The following is a 17,022-nucleotide window of genomic DNA, read 5'->3' as shown; positions in this document are numbered from 1 at the left end:
ATTTTTGCTTTGGTAATCCATCTACTTTACCACAATGTATAAGGTTTTACTGTAAATGATATATTGCAATGAAATTGTATAGCTTCTGTCTCATTTACTAGCAAAGCGGATACTTAAATACAAGACAAGTCACAAAATATGAGTCAGACAGGGCAAGTCTTTTGCATGCACACATTTTGATAGTAGTGTCCACTGCAGTTTATATCTGCTGATGCTGCTAATGCAAGCACCTGATGCTCATTAACCATACTATAAAACTTCACCATCACATAACTGTAGACATACAGACTGATGCAGTTGAACACATAGCACTGATGTTCTGAAAGTGTTAGGGCTGTTATATAGTGGCTGCGTGCGCTACGCCGTGCGCGCGCGGCACTTATAATTGGCTGAGGTAAGCCAGTCCTTCTATACAAGGGCGCGCACGGGAGTGAGCGTGCATCCGGCCGACTGCGGAGAAGACGGGGAATAGAATGATTTTGCGCCGCTACCGGCACTGAAATGTATGTATACAGTATGTGTGTATATATGTATGTGTGTGTCTGCACAATGTTAATAAATATTTTATTTTTACCAATGTGTTTTTTTTTTAAATAAATAATAAATTACACACACACACACACACACACACACACAACACACAGCACCTCACTCGCGCACATTATACACACGAAACGTGTGCGGCATGAGCACGCGCCTTCGCACAGGCACGTGCGTGCACATGGCCGCATACAGTATATAACAGCCTGTGCTTTTCTTTCTGATATAGGTGCTACAACAATGAAATATATTTTTCAATTCCTGGTTGCAATGTATGATCATAAAATAAAAAAATATGTACACTTATAATAGGACGTATCACTCATGATCCATGCAATATTCGGATGGACTTATTATGAAAATGTGGACGTTAATGTTGTTAACTATTTGTGACTGTTTGGCTAGGCCAGGAGTCTCCAGTCTCCATATGCAACCAGGGTTAATAAACACAGCTACTCTAGCCAACTCACCTATATCCTTTGCAAGGTACTTTCAATGAGTTAATATTAACCCCTTTATTCGATTGCAATCTTATCTATCCGCTGCCACCACCAAGAAATATGCAAAAATATGTAATTAGATATATCTGCCTGGATTTCAAGTCCCTGTTTATTAAAGAAAAACTATGCACTTAACAAATCTGTTGTAGCAAAATGTGGCGGAAAATGTACTTTAAGCTCTACAAAGCACGTAACAAGTTCAATCAGAGCCCAAAGCATTACTTATTAAAGTTTGGCTTTAACATACAAAAAGACAGTGCTTAGATTACATAAAAATGTTATTACACGAACATACAGTTACAATAAATGTAGAACAATTTGTTAAAATAAGAGGATGAAACAAACCGAATTCCCTATACATTACCACACGTTATAAGTTCTTCCCAGATCGGTCACTGGCGCAGAAAGATGAAAATTCATGTGTCTGATCCCAAACACACCTCTGTTGAGCAACTGTTTTAATATGTAAGTTCATGAGAATTAATTGTTTGTGTAATAAATTGCATTTATGCCAATTATGGTTATCTGTCATCCCATTGTGGTATCGTGGGAGGACGCAATCATCCAGTGCAAGTGAAGAGGGTCTATTTTCACAAGTCACCACCAGGATTTTATGTAAGGCTCACTCACACATGGCCGTGTGACTGTTATTGCAATTGTTTATTCCATCACCCATCCTTTCCATCCCCCTTCCCTTCACCACTTGCATAGATCCTGTTTATCAACCACTATCTGATTGGCAATAGCACAGTATTGATTGTTTTTCATTTCTCTTTTGCGCTCCTGATTTTCTGTCATTACGTACTTCACATACAGCCTGCACATGAAATTGGACAGTGTAATGTCTATTTTCGCAGGAGAAAATTTTGCAGTTATCTGTCTTTTGCACCTCTTACCCATGCAGTGTGTGGTATGTTTTGATTTGTCTAATCGCAACGGTGACAGATATCCATTTGTTACTCTTATAAATTGCTGTCAGACCCTCATTTCTTATATTTAATATAGCCCTTCAACAAGTGGTGATCTGTGTGTCACCTCTCTCTGGGATGCACTAGTGATAATTCAAGACTGTTATAGTTTTCTTTGAGGCTGACAGCCCAAGATCTGGATATCGTCTCTAGCCTTCTAAATTACACATTTCCCTTTTAGTGGGTCATCCGCGTTAGCCCCTACCCCTCCAATTAAGCCCTCTTTGTAGATCAGCACAGACACAGGAAGGGTCTTGACCTGTCAAACACAACATCTTGTATTTGTAAGACAAACTGTAACCACATTAACCCCTGAACCACCAGATTGATTAAAATACTTCATATTCCCTGCCATTTTCATTACATGTTCATTCATTGTTTCCACAGACCCTTGATGACCCAACATCCTTCCATTGGTCAGATATTGCCTGATAGACATGAGAGGGGAAATAGCATTTTCTTACAACAGTCTTCCACTGAAGTATTCCACCCTGTAAAAATCAAGGCCTTGATTATTAATTACTAATCTTAATCTGTTTTTTTAAAAGTAAATTAAACAGTTCCCTTTTCCCCCCAGCAGCTGCTAGAAAAACACAACTGCCTTCCTCATAAATATTCTGAGAAAGATTGTGATTGACGCATGAAGAACTCAGTTAACTCAGAAGTAGGTGTCAACTTAAAGCAGTAGTAAAAAAACCCCCACATTTTTAACAGTTACAAATTAATTTCAATTAACTGCTTTATTTGACCAGATTAATATTGTACTAACTTTATACATGTCTTTACAAACTCTTATGTATGCAGTATTATGTACTGTATTATGGACATCTGGGGCTGCTACAAAAAATGAGAGAAGGGTGATTTATGCATTCGTTGTATGAAAAATGGTAAACCGAGAGCTTCTGTGCCACCTACTTGGCCAGCCTGATAACGACAAATGAGTAATTAATACTCGGATTTCTATCATCTCACTCTGAAACCCGGTAAAATAGGGCAAATATGCTGCACAAGTCTTACCTACCCTCAGTTTGACTTTAACAGAAAATGAGAAGCAAGCTGTAAGAATGCAGAGGAAGCAGGGCCTCTGCAGGCTGACTGACCTAGACATGATCTTCATCAAAGTTGCCAGATGTATCCTGACTCTTCGGGCCTTTGTTGGAGACATTATGTCGAGAAATGTACATTTGTACATATATATTGGGCATTAAGACATTTTCGCTTATGGTATGCAGTTTAGTTTCAAACTTCAACCCGATCTTGGGTTATACGTTTAGGAAGATTGGTCTCAGACAATAGTTCAAGAATTCTTGACAAAATCAGCTAATTGTGTGTATATATTGTGACGGAGTCACTGTCCCTATGGACTAAAGAGCTAGTGGAGTGATAGGTTCCAGGGTACATGAGGTTAAATTCCTCTATGGGAGCTTGCTGCACCTGGTACTAATTAAGACAGCACTCCTAAGTGGTTTAAAAAGGCAGGCAGTACCCTGCACAAAAGATACTGCTTTTCCCCAGCAAGGGGGAGATAGATTTTCTCCAAGCCAGGAAAGACCCAGGCTGTTCTGGTTCCCCAGCCCGCAGGAAGCATGGTTGCTGGGACCCCCAACCAGGATAAAGATTTCCATGGGCTGGACACAGCCTGCTCCCCGGGATTTGCCCTTCCATAGGAATTCAGTAATCAGTTTCTGTACCGAGTGAACATCCCTCAGCACCACTGGCACTGGGAGGGTTTGGAATAAATAAAGAAGGCGGGGTAGTAAATTCATTTTAACACAGAACTTTTTTTAACCTCTAAACTTATAGCCTCTCTTTTGTCCTCTGGGATTCAATAAGGTTTAAGGTTAGCTGGGACCCCGGGTTCAGAAACTAGGTCATGTTCAATTACCTTAGTCCTACCTGGCTTTCTAGTGAAGACTTCTTTGTTTCTTATCACTAGGTTCTGGACACCTCCCACATTTAAATGGTTAAAAGCTCACTCCATAGCATCTCCCACTCTCAGGGGAATTTGCTTGCTTGCAGTATGATTGTGACAAATCTAATACCGAGTGCTTTTCCTGGTAATGTACAGGTTAATAAAAGCTTCAATCAGACTTAGAACTATGCAACTAATTTTGACAGATTTATTATAAATCATTCTTCCTGGTAATGCACAGGTTATTAAGAATTTATATTAGTGTTAGGGACCCTTGAGATGTGGTCTGCCGTGTAGTGGCTCAGGGGCTTACAACACTTTGGCCAAAATGTTAAACTAAAAGACCATTTTATTCAATAGATATCTATACATATATATTTAGGCACTGTACCGTGTATAAGTTTCACTGGATGTGCACTGAGCTCTGTCTGTGTTTCATGTTCTGTCTCTGGTTTAAAATAATCTAATATTACCAATATATGCTGGTGTCCCCTAACAGACTTTATTATAGCTCCTACTAGATCCATAGCAATCCGATCAAAGCGTACATTCTATTATGAGAAGGGGTACCAATGGGCTACGATACACTTTGAACAGGGCAGTGATCTGACATTCTGGGCATGTGGAACAATCATTTGTAGTTTCCACCAGAACATCAGGCCAATAGAAGCTTCGGAGAACCTTTTCTCTTTTCTTTTCCGCCCGTAGGTGTCCCCCCAATGGGTGACTATGTGCAAGGTGTAATACCACATGTTGAAATGTCTGTGGGACTAACAAATGTTTAGTTATAATGGATTTCCTCCTATCGACCCAATATACTAGGTCATTTTCTACCTCGAAGTAAGGGTACGAAAGTGACCAATCTGGTTGGCCGGGAGTACTATTCTGGTCCTTTATATTCCCCCTTGCTTCCACTTAGGTGGGGTCTTCCCACTGGGCCTTCTTAAAACTCCTAGGTCAGCGAAGGTCTTATCCTGTTCTGGGGTGGCAGATGACTGTTCAACGTCTTGACGTGGGGTATTCCCTACCATAGTAGCCATGGGAAAGAGAATTTTACAGCACTCGTCTTTCCCCCTTTTTTTGGGGCCCTCTTTGACATCCATGTCTGAAAAGGGAAAGGATTTGTTTCTTCTGTTACCTCTTTATGGTCCGCTGTTGAACTCTGGGCGCTATTCTGACAGGAGGACCACATTTTTAGAAAATTGGGAAAGTTGGTCCCTATTATTACATCATGTGCCAGTTGGGGTACTATACCAACTCTGAAATTTAAGGAACCAAACTCGGTTTCAATAAGAACCTCAACAGTGGAATACTCATGATTATCCACAAGTATACAACAAATTGCCACTCTTTGTGAATTGTTCACCTGTTTTTTTCCCAGTGGGAAACAGGTATTCGGACACTGGGGTAACCATACTCCCCTAGTCAAGTAGTGCCTGAACCCTCTTACCATTTACCTTTACAAATACCCAGAGATGGTTATTCAAGGGGTCCTGTGGGCTAGGGCCCATGCATTGAGACCACAAAGAATAAGGTTTGACGCTATTGCATTGCATTAGTTCAGTATTGAGTGGGCAGGCTTCCACCGTGTGCCCCCTCTCATAACAATTTACACATTTGGGTATATAGTCTGTGTCCCACTTAGAGCCCTTTTGTGGCTCTCCATGTCGGCTGTTGCCCTTAGTATGCGAGCCTGTGTCGCTGGTGCTGTGTGTAAGCGTCGGCCGCTCTTCAGCCTCCTTTAACCCTGGTACCCATTTACCATCTCTGGTAGTCCTGGGTCCTTGGGTTGTGGGGATGCTACAGGACTGTGGGTTGCTGGTGCTCCTCTGCTGCAGGGTACCTTTCTATGAGGGCCACCAGCTCGTCTGCATTGTAGGGGTCACTCTGGCTGACCCAACGGCGTAGGGCAGAGGGGAGTTTCCTCATGAACTGGTCCATGACCAACCGTTCCATGATGTGGCTTGATGAGTTGATCTCGGGTTGCAGCCACTTCCGGGTGAGGTGGATGAGGTCATACATCTGGGATCTTGTGACTTTATCCAACGTGAAGGACCATGCATGAAACTTGTGGGCGTGAACTGCCATGGTTACGCCAAAGCTGGCGAGAACCTCCAACTTTAACTTTGCATAGATGTTAGCTTCAGCTGGCGCTAGATCAAAGTAAGCCTTCTGGGGTTTGCCGCTTAAGAAGGGTGCGATTAGACTGGCCGACTCAGCTTCTGGACAACCCTCTCTCTTTGCCGTGCATTCAAAAGAGAGAAGAAAGGTTTCAACATCATCCGAGGGTCCCATCTTCTGAAGGAAGTGGCTAGCCCTGGTCATTTTTCGGGCCTCGTGCCGCCTTTGCTGGGGCATTAGTGATAGCCTCATTCAAGACCCCGAGTTCCTGATGTATGACTTGGGCGAAACGTTGTTGCTCCTCTCTCAGCAAGCGATTTAACTCTTGCTGGGTTGCATTAGTGTCTTCCAGGGCCGTTAGCAGCTGGGGATGGTTTGCATTAGTATCCTGCTGGTTTGCATTAGTGTCCATTATCAGCTGTCACTGAGTTGCATTCGTCTCTTGCAGGGCAGCAACATTGCGTACCAAGGCATTCACCACGTCGTCCATCTTGTTTTACCAACAAAAAAAAAACGTAGATTTTTTTTTTTAAAGTTCTTTTACCCGCATTCTCCACCATATGTGACAAACGGTATACTCAGGGGGCTCCGCCATCTATCCAGGTCCGCTAGAAAACAGTCTTTTACGGGAAGAAAAACGATGAGGCGTAATGTACTGTTCCTTTAAGCAGGCTTCTGCCTGGTTTACTCAGTTTCGGGCACTGAGACTGCAACACTGAACACAAATACAAAACCCTGCTCATCTGAGCAAGAACTAAACGCAGGATCACCCTGACTAGGGTTGGGCGGCTTGCCCTCTTCCATCAAACAAAATAAGGAACTTTACAAGTTAACAAAGGATCAGAATGATTTACCCTGTTTTGGGGAAAGGCTCTCCCCTTTCTGCTTCCAGCAGCAGTCCTGCCTCCAGGCTTTAGGAGAGAGGGGAGAGGAACCAGGAAACCAGCTTTAAATACCTGTTTCCTAAGTAGCAGGACAGGTGACAGAATTCAGGCAGCAGATAAACTCTTGTCTGGATCCCTCATCCCTCAGTTCCAGCACAGTTCCAGCACGGTCTCGTGGACCAATAGCAAGCCGCAAGGGATGACATCACAGCTTCCTATTGGCCTGCAAGACACGGGACATTTAAACCTGAACAGGAAAGCAGAAGTGCTGCTACACTTTCCCTCTTGCTGCCCCCTAAAACATGCTATCCCCTAGACCGTGCCTTACCTGCTTACCATCTAGGGACGGGCCTTTTTAATGTATACCATGTTCTCGACTTTTAAAATTAAACCACCAGGTCAGAGCAGTTAACCATATAATTAGTAATAACTTTTCTTAGTTATATTGAATTCAATAGCATACATTTCTGGCCCCTCCTGCTCTAAGCGGATTTATGCATATGAATTACATAATAAATAAAACATTTGTGACTGGAAGAAATATTTACTCTTAAAAATTAGTCTGTTAAACATTGAACTGTTTTTTTTCCTACCAGATTGTTTAAATATATTCACAGATGTATATTTGAAATCCCATGCAGCTGTGAGGCTGATTACAGAATTCTGAGAGGAGGCATAATTATCTGTGTTTATTTATTTCTGCTTCTCTTGGTTACCCTATGTGACATGAAATCAAATGTAAAACATACTGCAAAGTTAACATCTAACCATACTGTTCTTAATCTTCTTTCTAAAAGCTGATGGGTTCTGTGTTTTAGAAGATTGTCAAAGCTTTACCAGCCCCCCCCCCCACCCCCTCTCCCCAATAACCAAGTTGAAATTGTTTTTCCCACGTGGCCAGTGGATTTACGTTTTAAAAATAGACACATTCATTTGCAGTCTGAAAGAGTAAACAAGTAATCATAAGACGGCATAAGAATGCACATGAAAAGCTGAACCATTTTCCCATAAGAACACAAAAGAGGTATCCTTAGTTTATTAATAACATGTTTGAACAATACCATGTGGATCTTGGTGGTTACATAATGTTATCCCAACACATCTTTACTGTACAATACAATACAATAATTTCATAATTTATATTTACTTACAGGTACAATGTCTTTACAAATCCATTTCTTGTATTCCACAGAAGAGTACTTGTCATTAAAGTCAAGAAGAAGAAGTAACCTTGTTGGTCAAAAGGAGAGTACAGTGGAGAAACAAAACCATTGTTAGAATGAGCTACAGCAGCGGTGCGCAAACTGTGGGGCGCGACCCCCAGGGGGGGCGCTAGACTGCCGACGGGGGGCGCGGGGTTTACAGAGGCCCCGCGCGCTTCCCGAAGGCACTTAAATTAAGTGCCGGGGGAGCAGCAGAGCCTCTGTAAACCTAACTTACCGTGGCTCCGGCGGCTTCCTCCCTGCGTCGCCATGGCAACGCGGCGGCAAAATGACGCTGCGAGGTCATGTGACGTCACGTTGCTATGGCAACGTGACGTCATTACGCCGGAGCGCGGGTAAGATGGGGTTGGGGGGGGGCGTGGGAGTGAGGGGACAGCCGGCAGGGGGGCGCAGGGAAAAAAGTTTGCGCCCCCCTGAGCTACAGTATATAATAGCAATTATTTATTAATCATTTCTTACGCATGCGTAGGCCACTTCAAATTTACATCAGCAACCCACCCAAAAATCCAGACTGTTATTTTTAATCTTTACTACTGTAGCTAGTTACCTAAAGTTCAGTTTTCTTCTTCACTGATGTTACAGAACATTTTCTGGACCTACATACAGTTTTTATTTATGGAAAATAACATTGATTATATTTTGTAATTCTTCTTTATTGACTTTAAAATAAAACATTTATAAAAGAAAAAAAAACCATCCCTGTTGTCCCATACACTTTTACTAATTTTTTTAAAATAATAATTTCTAGATTTTTTCAATATTATTAAAAGAAAATTAGATTCTTGTGCTGAGAGTTGTCCAAATGCGGCAAATATCATAGACTTGAATAGCAGTTACTGCCAGATCGGGTGTGATACACCCACATGGCTCGTTCATTACTCCTGGCCTTTGTTTATTATGAGCCTTTTTAACTACAGTAGGGTTCTTTATAGTTGTTTAAGTAATAGTGTGCACAGAACTTTCCAAACCTCACAGGCTTATATGCAGTTGGAGGTTAGTGGCTCCTCCTTCCCAGGTTTTAAGCCCGCCCGTCCCCACTTCCCAAGTTAGTAGGTCCTTTCATTCCACTGGATATAGATCCAATGTGGTCTTTCTCCCTCCTAATAGAGGTAAATGAGAATTTTAATCCTAATACAGGTATATTAGTATTTTATCTGGTAGTGTTAGGACTTGCGAACGGGTGTCTGCCTTGTCGTGGCTCGCAAGCTTACAACGCTTTGGCCAAAGGTTTAAACTAAATGACCCTTTTTCAAGAGAATATATAAGTATTTTACTGTGTATTATTGTCATGTTGGATGTACCATTGGGCTTCTCTGTCGTCTGTTGTATACATACAGTGGCGGCCGAGCTGAGTCATCTGTGGCCGCCACCGCAATGTGCGGGCAGACGCGGCTGTTTTTTTTTTTGCCGACGCTTGCCGCGCATCACTGATGCGCGGTCACGCGTGCCAGGGTGCGTGCGCGCACGCATGGCGCGCGTGCCCAGGGTTCCCCGAAGGTGGTGGCGGGGTAAGAGGGGATGTGGGAAGCAGAGGGGGACCCGGAAAGCAGAGGGGGACCCAGAGAAGCAGAGGCAGAGGTCGCGAGGGGAGGGGAACGAGGGGAAGGATGCGGGGAAGATGCAGCTGGCGCGCGGCCAAGTTCGGCGCCAGCCCGAAAAAAGCCACGGGACAAGACGGGTAAGTGTAAGAATGAAGCTGGCCGCAGCAGTATGCCACGCTCAATAGCACTCCTTTTTGACACTTATATACATATATATATTTTGTGGGGGCTCAGGGGTTCTGGGGTTTTGTGTTATGTTATATGCAGATACTGTATAAAGAACGATCTTGTGGGCCCAATAAAAGGTATCACAATCAGCAGCTAATTTACACTTCTCCGGGACCAATTCAGTCACCGGAACAGCATTGCACGTCTACACCAATAGAAATGTGCATTGGAGTATATACTGTTTTAACCCTTTGAGTGTGGGATGGACCTCAGCACCAGAATGGAGGGGAGGAGACCTGCTCTTTCCATTCCACTTGCACATAGATCGCTGCCTCAAGAAGAAAGCAGATTGCGATCTCCCTGTGCAAAAAGGAGCAGGATCTTTATGATGTAGCTACTACTTCATGGCACCCCTGGAGTACCAGGCCCCATGACGAAGTTGCTAAGTCTAGAGGGCACCCAAAGGGTTAAGCAACTTTGAGGTTCAGGGACTGTTGTAATTTGTCCCACTGAATGGCAGAAATGTAAGTGGAAAAGTTGCTGTAACGTTAAGGCATTCATATTAGTTTCTTGCACCTTCTTGTGCCTTAAAACTTACAACAACGTTTCTGTTCCCCATCTTATACATGTAAATATCTAAATAAATAGTTAAAAACATTGACACAACTTTGCTATTACAAATTGATACTAGTGCATACCGAACTGTATTTATAATAGGATGTGTGCTTTATTACACAGGGGTAGACGTGGCACAGTGCTAGATCAATAGACGGAATAAATGGGACACACTTCCTCAGATAGTGATAGTTATGAAATGTTGCAAGCACCCGTCCCTTCTCAGTTTACCCATCTGTTATAAATTTCTAGCTCTTCTCCAGAGATGTGCAAATCTGTTGAGATTCGCTTCTCTGCACCTTCCATAAATTCTCAACGTCTGCTAATATTTCGCTACTAACGTTCTAGCGCAACAGCCCAATTTATTAAAAATCCACTATTTCTATGAAATTCAAATGCAAATCAAACTTCCCCATACATTTTGGAAATACATTCTAAATGCTGTTTTAACATTAAATGTGGATATAGGTTGATCATAGTTATGACAACAGCCTGACACAATGCTTCATGCCATAATGGCCGGGAGTCACCACAGCATGATCCACGCTATAACGACCAAATTAGCGATTCGTGCCACTATAGCCAATGGCAGTTATCCCTGAATCGCCCACAATATCGCGGCTTACGTTTTGATGACTCTCAACCATTGTTCGGTGCACGAGGAACATGTTGTGTGAAACATCCCGGTCTGTTAGCGCACAAGAATGGAGTATTCTAACTTGTCAATGTTGCAGCTTTCAATTGAAGACGTTGCATAATATAGTTTTACAATTTTTGGTTGTTTCTGATACGAATCTGGCAAAATAACCCATAAAAACCTTGTCATCCAAGCTTTCCACTCAAGAGGTAGCTGCAATTTGAAGTTTGGTTCGGCAGCTGCAAAGCACAACTGTAAAACATTTTGTTTTTTTTCTCTCCTCCATGGTCCACGGGATTTTTTTTCTTGCTCTTCCTATTTTGAAAAGAAGTATTATAAAGAACAACATTACAGAAATCCCAGAGCCTGTTTGATTATGCAGGTACAGTATATTTATTATTGCTCATCTTGGTTGCACTGTAGAGTTGGCAATTCTTCCTGAATCATAATGGCCAAGCACTTTATGATGCAATTTGGATGAAATGATTTAGATACATTATTATGGTGATCAACAAGCAGACTCTTAAAATGTTTTCTACTCCCAGCCAGGGTTCATGTTCCCATTCCAGCTGCAATGTATACTTGATGCTAATGAGATACTAGCTTCATTAACTTTGCAGAATTTAATGAATTTCACCTGTTGCTAGGTTTTTGCACCGAGAAGCAGAAGGTTTCTTTTACACAATTTGACAAATGAGAAGGTAGCCGTTTTCTATTCTGTTACATCTCTTTTCACCCCTTTCTCTTTCTGTCACAGATCACTGGCTCATAAAAGCCACCTCCAGCCTTCTCGATGACAATGTAACACTATTTCATCCTCTCTCTATGATATTACAATATACAATATGTCTCTCTTTAAAGCTACAGACCAAGCAATATCCTACGTGTGTGTTTTCCCCCCGATAAATCAGGTCTGTACTATAAAAAAATACTTGTACCATGAAAAAAAAACAAAAAAAACCAACTCTGAATTATATTTTTAATGCATTATAATGTAACAAGTATTTTTTGTTTCTATAGCAACCATTTACAAAGTCACAACCCCTTCCTCTTCTGAAAAAGGCTCAGGCTCTGGCACACCCCTTTTTGAGCCCTGCCCTCTCTCTAGCAGTGCACCAAGTGAATTTTGTTACTGCCTGGTCACATGATCTTCCCCACAGAAAATTGCATCTTTGGTCCTCTTCTGCTGCACTGACGGCCATTTAGTGAACCCCTGAGCCGAATCTTCGCCGATCGACCACAGGAGAATGTATTGATCGGCAATTTAGCTAATTACTTATCATTGTGTGGATTGTATTGATGCACATATTAAAGGGAACATTTTTTTTTTAAAACCGCAGCTTGGATGGCTGCTTTAAGCTTTCAATTTTTCGGTATGCTTCAGTACTCTTGCGGAAGAGTAATTTATTTTTGCATATATTTATTTGAAGAACAGCGGTTGGAGAAAAAATAAACGCAAGGAAAGGTGACAAAAGAGTAAAGAAAATAACACATTTTTCCCCACACATTATACAATACACCTGTCTATTTTGTGCATTAGTTGCAAGTCAGTAAAATACTAGAAGGACTATGGGCTCTATGCAGTAAGCGCCGAAAAAGTCCTCTCGCCAAGTGTTCCTTATTAGCATGATTCTGCCGATTTTCCCTCGCCGTATGCAATAAGTGCCAAATCCCTTCCGAATCAAGCCGAAAACATTTGGTCCCACTTTGCCGATGATTTACCGATCACACACAGGTGTATCGGCGTGCATGGCGAGGTGGTGTTAGGTTCGCCAATAAAACTTCTTGCTGAATCTGCTGAAGCAAGCATGTTTTGGATTGAGCGGCCCATTTAAAGGCAGCGTGTATTTTTATTCATTCTCTGTGTTGTTGGGAGAGAGAGAGAGAGACACACACACAGAACTCGGCGATTTACATATTTCATATTGACTGAGAGAGTTGTTGTGTATTGTGAGAGGTTTGTCCTGTGTTGTTTTGTTAACATCTTTGTCTTGTTTTCACTTTGTAAGTGTTCAGTGCAATTGTCTTTAAATTTCTTTTCTGTTCTTTGTGAGTGCTATAGGTATGGCCGAAAGGCGTGGGAAGAGTGATGCTGGTGTGAGTGGTACTGGTAGTCGTGTGAGTACGTGTCTGAGTGAACGTAGGATTCAGGGGAGTGCTGTTGCTATGAGTGTGAGTGGTGTTGCTGCGAGTGCGAGTGGTATTGCTGTGAGTGCGAGTGCTGCTGGTGGCTCTGTTGCTGGTGCTGCTGGGGTGTCTGTTGCTGGTGCTGGTGGGGTGTCTGTTGCTGGTGCTGCTGGGGTGTCTGTTGCTGGTGCTGCTGGTGTGTCTGGTGGTGGGGTGGTTGGTGGTGGCCCGGTTTTGGAGTCTCTTCCTTTGGAAGAAGGAGAGTCCAGTCAGCAGCAGCCAAGCTCTGTGGCTGCACGTGTTCGGAGGAAACGTCTGGAGCGGCCACGTAATCCTCGGTTCAATGAAGAGAAAACAGAGTTCTTGTCACAGAGATTTTGGAGCACTATGACTCTCTGTATGGGCATTTACTAGGTAAGTCTATCTTTGCATTTATTGTTCAAAGACATGTTATCCTAAGTCATGTGAGATGTCTTAATATCAAACTATTATTCTCTAATATCTATCAATTAAAGTTAATTGTTACACACATATTCCTTCATGCTCTATTACGACCATAACAATCAGTCTAAAAAGTTTGCCAGAGTTCATACAATATTCATGCAAGCTTCCTTAGATTTGTATGTTTATACGTAAATGCTCATGTGCTACACATATTCAACCTAAACCAGCATGTTTGGTATCTCTTGGCACATTTAGCAGTTTAGGAAACTGCTCGTTTTTATAATAATAATTAACGTCATATATTTTGTATGTATTTCAAGGGCGGAGAAGTTCAGCATCCAAAAATGAAATGTGGGAGCAAATAACATTGGCTGTGTCTGCGTGTGGGAATCATGTCAGGGACCAGGCGAATTGTCGGAAGAGATTCGATGATATCAGGGCAAACTTAAAGAAAAAAATCCAAGCACAAAGGATGCATGCTTCTGCCACTGGAGGTGGGCCGCCAGCACAAGCTCTAATCTTAACTCCATTGGAGGAGCAGATGCGGGAAAAATTTCTTCCAGTAGTCGTGGAGGGTTTGGCAGGGGACAGAGATATCGGAATTTATTTGGCTCAATTTCCACCAGGTGACAAATGTTACTGTATTACGCGTGTCGTATGTTTTAGTTCTTATCTTAATTTTTGCAGAAACGTATAGTTTTTCCCAATATAAGCATACCTACATATATATCTGTATATATGTCGTTCTCTCTATATCTATCTATCTATTTATATATATATACATAGTTGTCCGCAAAAATCCAATATATATATATATATATATATATATATATATATATATATATATCTCTCTGTGTGTTTGGAAACATGTATTGGCTCAGCTATCGTGGATGACATCATTATGAGTAAACATACACAACTTGACCAGCATGAAGGGATTATGTGTAATGATCTTCCAAATGACACACACTGCAACCTTCTACCTTACAAAGCATTCAACATCTTTGCCCTATAGTTCAAAGCTGAATGTATGTGTGAATCTTTGTACAAACAATGGGTTAACATTCATAACAACAAAGCACACCCGCACTCATTCTTTGTCACAGTAATGTATAACTTCATTATACTGTGTCTGTGCACACAAATGCATAATTCACTATTTCATGTATGTGTCGATACATATATACATATAATATATATATAATATATATATATATATATATATATATATATATTAGTGATAATCTATGTTACACCTATAAACAGTAGTAGATATCCAAATTGTGAAGGGAGTGATATTCAGGAACACCCCAAAAAAGAAACACAATAATAGTGTAATAAAATCACACAATGATGGCTTATTAAAATCTTGGCTCGTATGAATCTTCTACTTACAAGAAGTAAGTGAAGAGTCAGCGTTTAGCAGGATAATGGAGAATCAGCATTGATCAGGAAAGCAGGATTGGATATGTTCTTGTTCAGAGTTGTGGTCATGTAAAAAATATCAAGGGAAGACCATAGTATGGACCAATTGTCACAGGTTTATAAGGTAAAAAACATAAGAAATGTACTCACAATATGTACATCAAGTGTAGGCACATAAAGGTATCTTTTGAGGCGGGGTGAGAGTCTGGTCTTTCAGTGTGAAACCTCCTCGATCTGTCCGTGTTAACCGGCGTCTGACGTCACATCCTTCTGAGACGGACTGCTTCCGGTACAGCGGAGGACAGGAGCGGATGGTAAGCGGATGGTAAGACGGCACGAAAAGACTCTTCACCACGATCTTGGAACAGGAACGGTCGCATGCGGTGTACAGGCTTAGCTCTACGCGTTTCGTTGATCTCACAGTCAGCTTCCTCAGGAGCAATATCAGCTAAACGAAACGCGATCAGCGAAACGCGTAGAGCTAAGCCTGTACACCGCATACGACCATTCCTGTTCCAAGATCGTGGTGAAGAGTCTTTTCGTGCCGCCTTACCATCCGCTTACCATCCGCTCCTGTCCTCCGCTGTACCGGAAGCAGTCCGTCTCAGAAGGATGTGATGTCAGACGCCGGTTACCACGGACAGATCGAGGAGGTTTCACACTGAAAGACCAGACTCTCACCCCGCCTCAAAAGATACCTTTATGTGCCTACACTTGATGTACATATTGTGAGTACATTTCTTATGTTTTTTACCTTATAAACCTGTGCCAATTGGTCCATACTATGGTCTTCCCTTGATATTTTTTACATGACCACAACTCTGAACAAGAACATATCCAATCCTGCTTTCCTGATCAATGCTGATTCTCCATTATCCTGCTAAACGCCGACTCTTCACTTACTTCTTGTAAGTAGAAGATTCATACGAGCCAAGATTTTAATAAGCCATCATTTTGTGATTTTATTACACTATTATTGTGTTTCTTTTTTGGGGTGTTCCTGAATTTCGCTCCCTTCACAATTTGGATATCTACTACTGCCTATGAGGGAATTCGTACAAATTTCCCTGTGAAGGTTGAGAATTTCTTTGAACACCTTACATATTATTGCTTGTATTCACTATACTGTGTCTCAGCGCCTTCTAAATCACTTGGGTTAACACCTATAAACAGGCCATTACTGCCTAATCACGTCTTGCATGGAATATTGTGCATTCAAAGGCGAACATAAGTAATTTGCACAAACATTTCGTTATGTTTTATTAAAGCTCTTGTTTCGCTTCATGTAGTATAATGTGAGCATAAATAGGAACATGTACCATATGGTATTTAATTGTGTTCATATGTAGGTCACTTCATATTTTTATTTCGCTCATGTACCGGTATGTGAAACCAGTTGCAATTAATATGTAATCACAGCATAGAGGTGAACAGAGGGGGTGGGGTCGGGCACAGAGCCAGATCACAGGGTCATGGTAGGGTCAAGTCTTGTGGGACGGCTTACAGGTGGTAGAACCAAATAAAAGGTCAGGGGGGTGTCACGTCTTGGGGGAGGGACTACAGCTATTACAAGCTGACAAGGTGAACACAAGTTCATCACATTCATTTGAAATGGTAATTATCTGAAGACTTTCAGCCACCAGGCCACTATATATGAAAACGTACGTTAGTCATTCGTTCAGTCACACTGCATGTGTTGATGGGTGTCAGCTACATTGAGCGCTACACCTGCTTCTCTTAAATGTTCAGACAGATCACTAAAAACATTCATTCACATTTCCACAATTAGGTACTGAATTATAAGCAGAGTCAACTTTGCTGTCATGGTAGTGATGTACATTATAATTGTTAGATTACTACACAAAATATGCAGTGTATGTACAACAGAACACTTAATTTTACAACGCATTCATGCAT

This window comes from Ascaphus truei, chromosome 7, assembly GCF_040206685.1.
Source record: "Ascaphus truei isolate aAscTru1 chromosome 7, aAscTru1.hap1, whole genome shotgun sequence".
NCBI lineage: Eukaryota > Metazoa > Chordata > Amphibia > Anura > Ascaphidae > Ascaphus > Ascaphus truei.
This window is presented reverse-complemented; position numbering follows the sequence as displayed.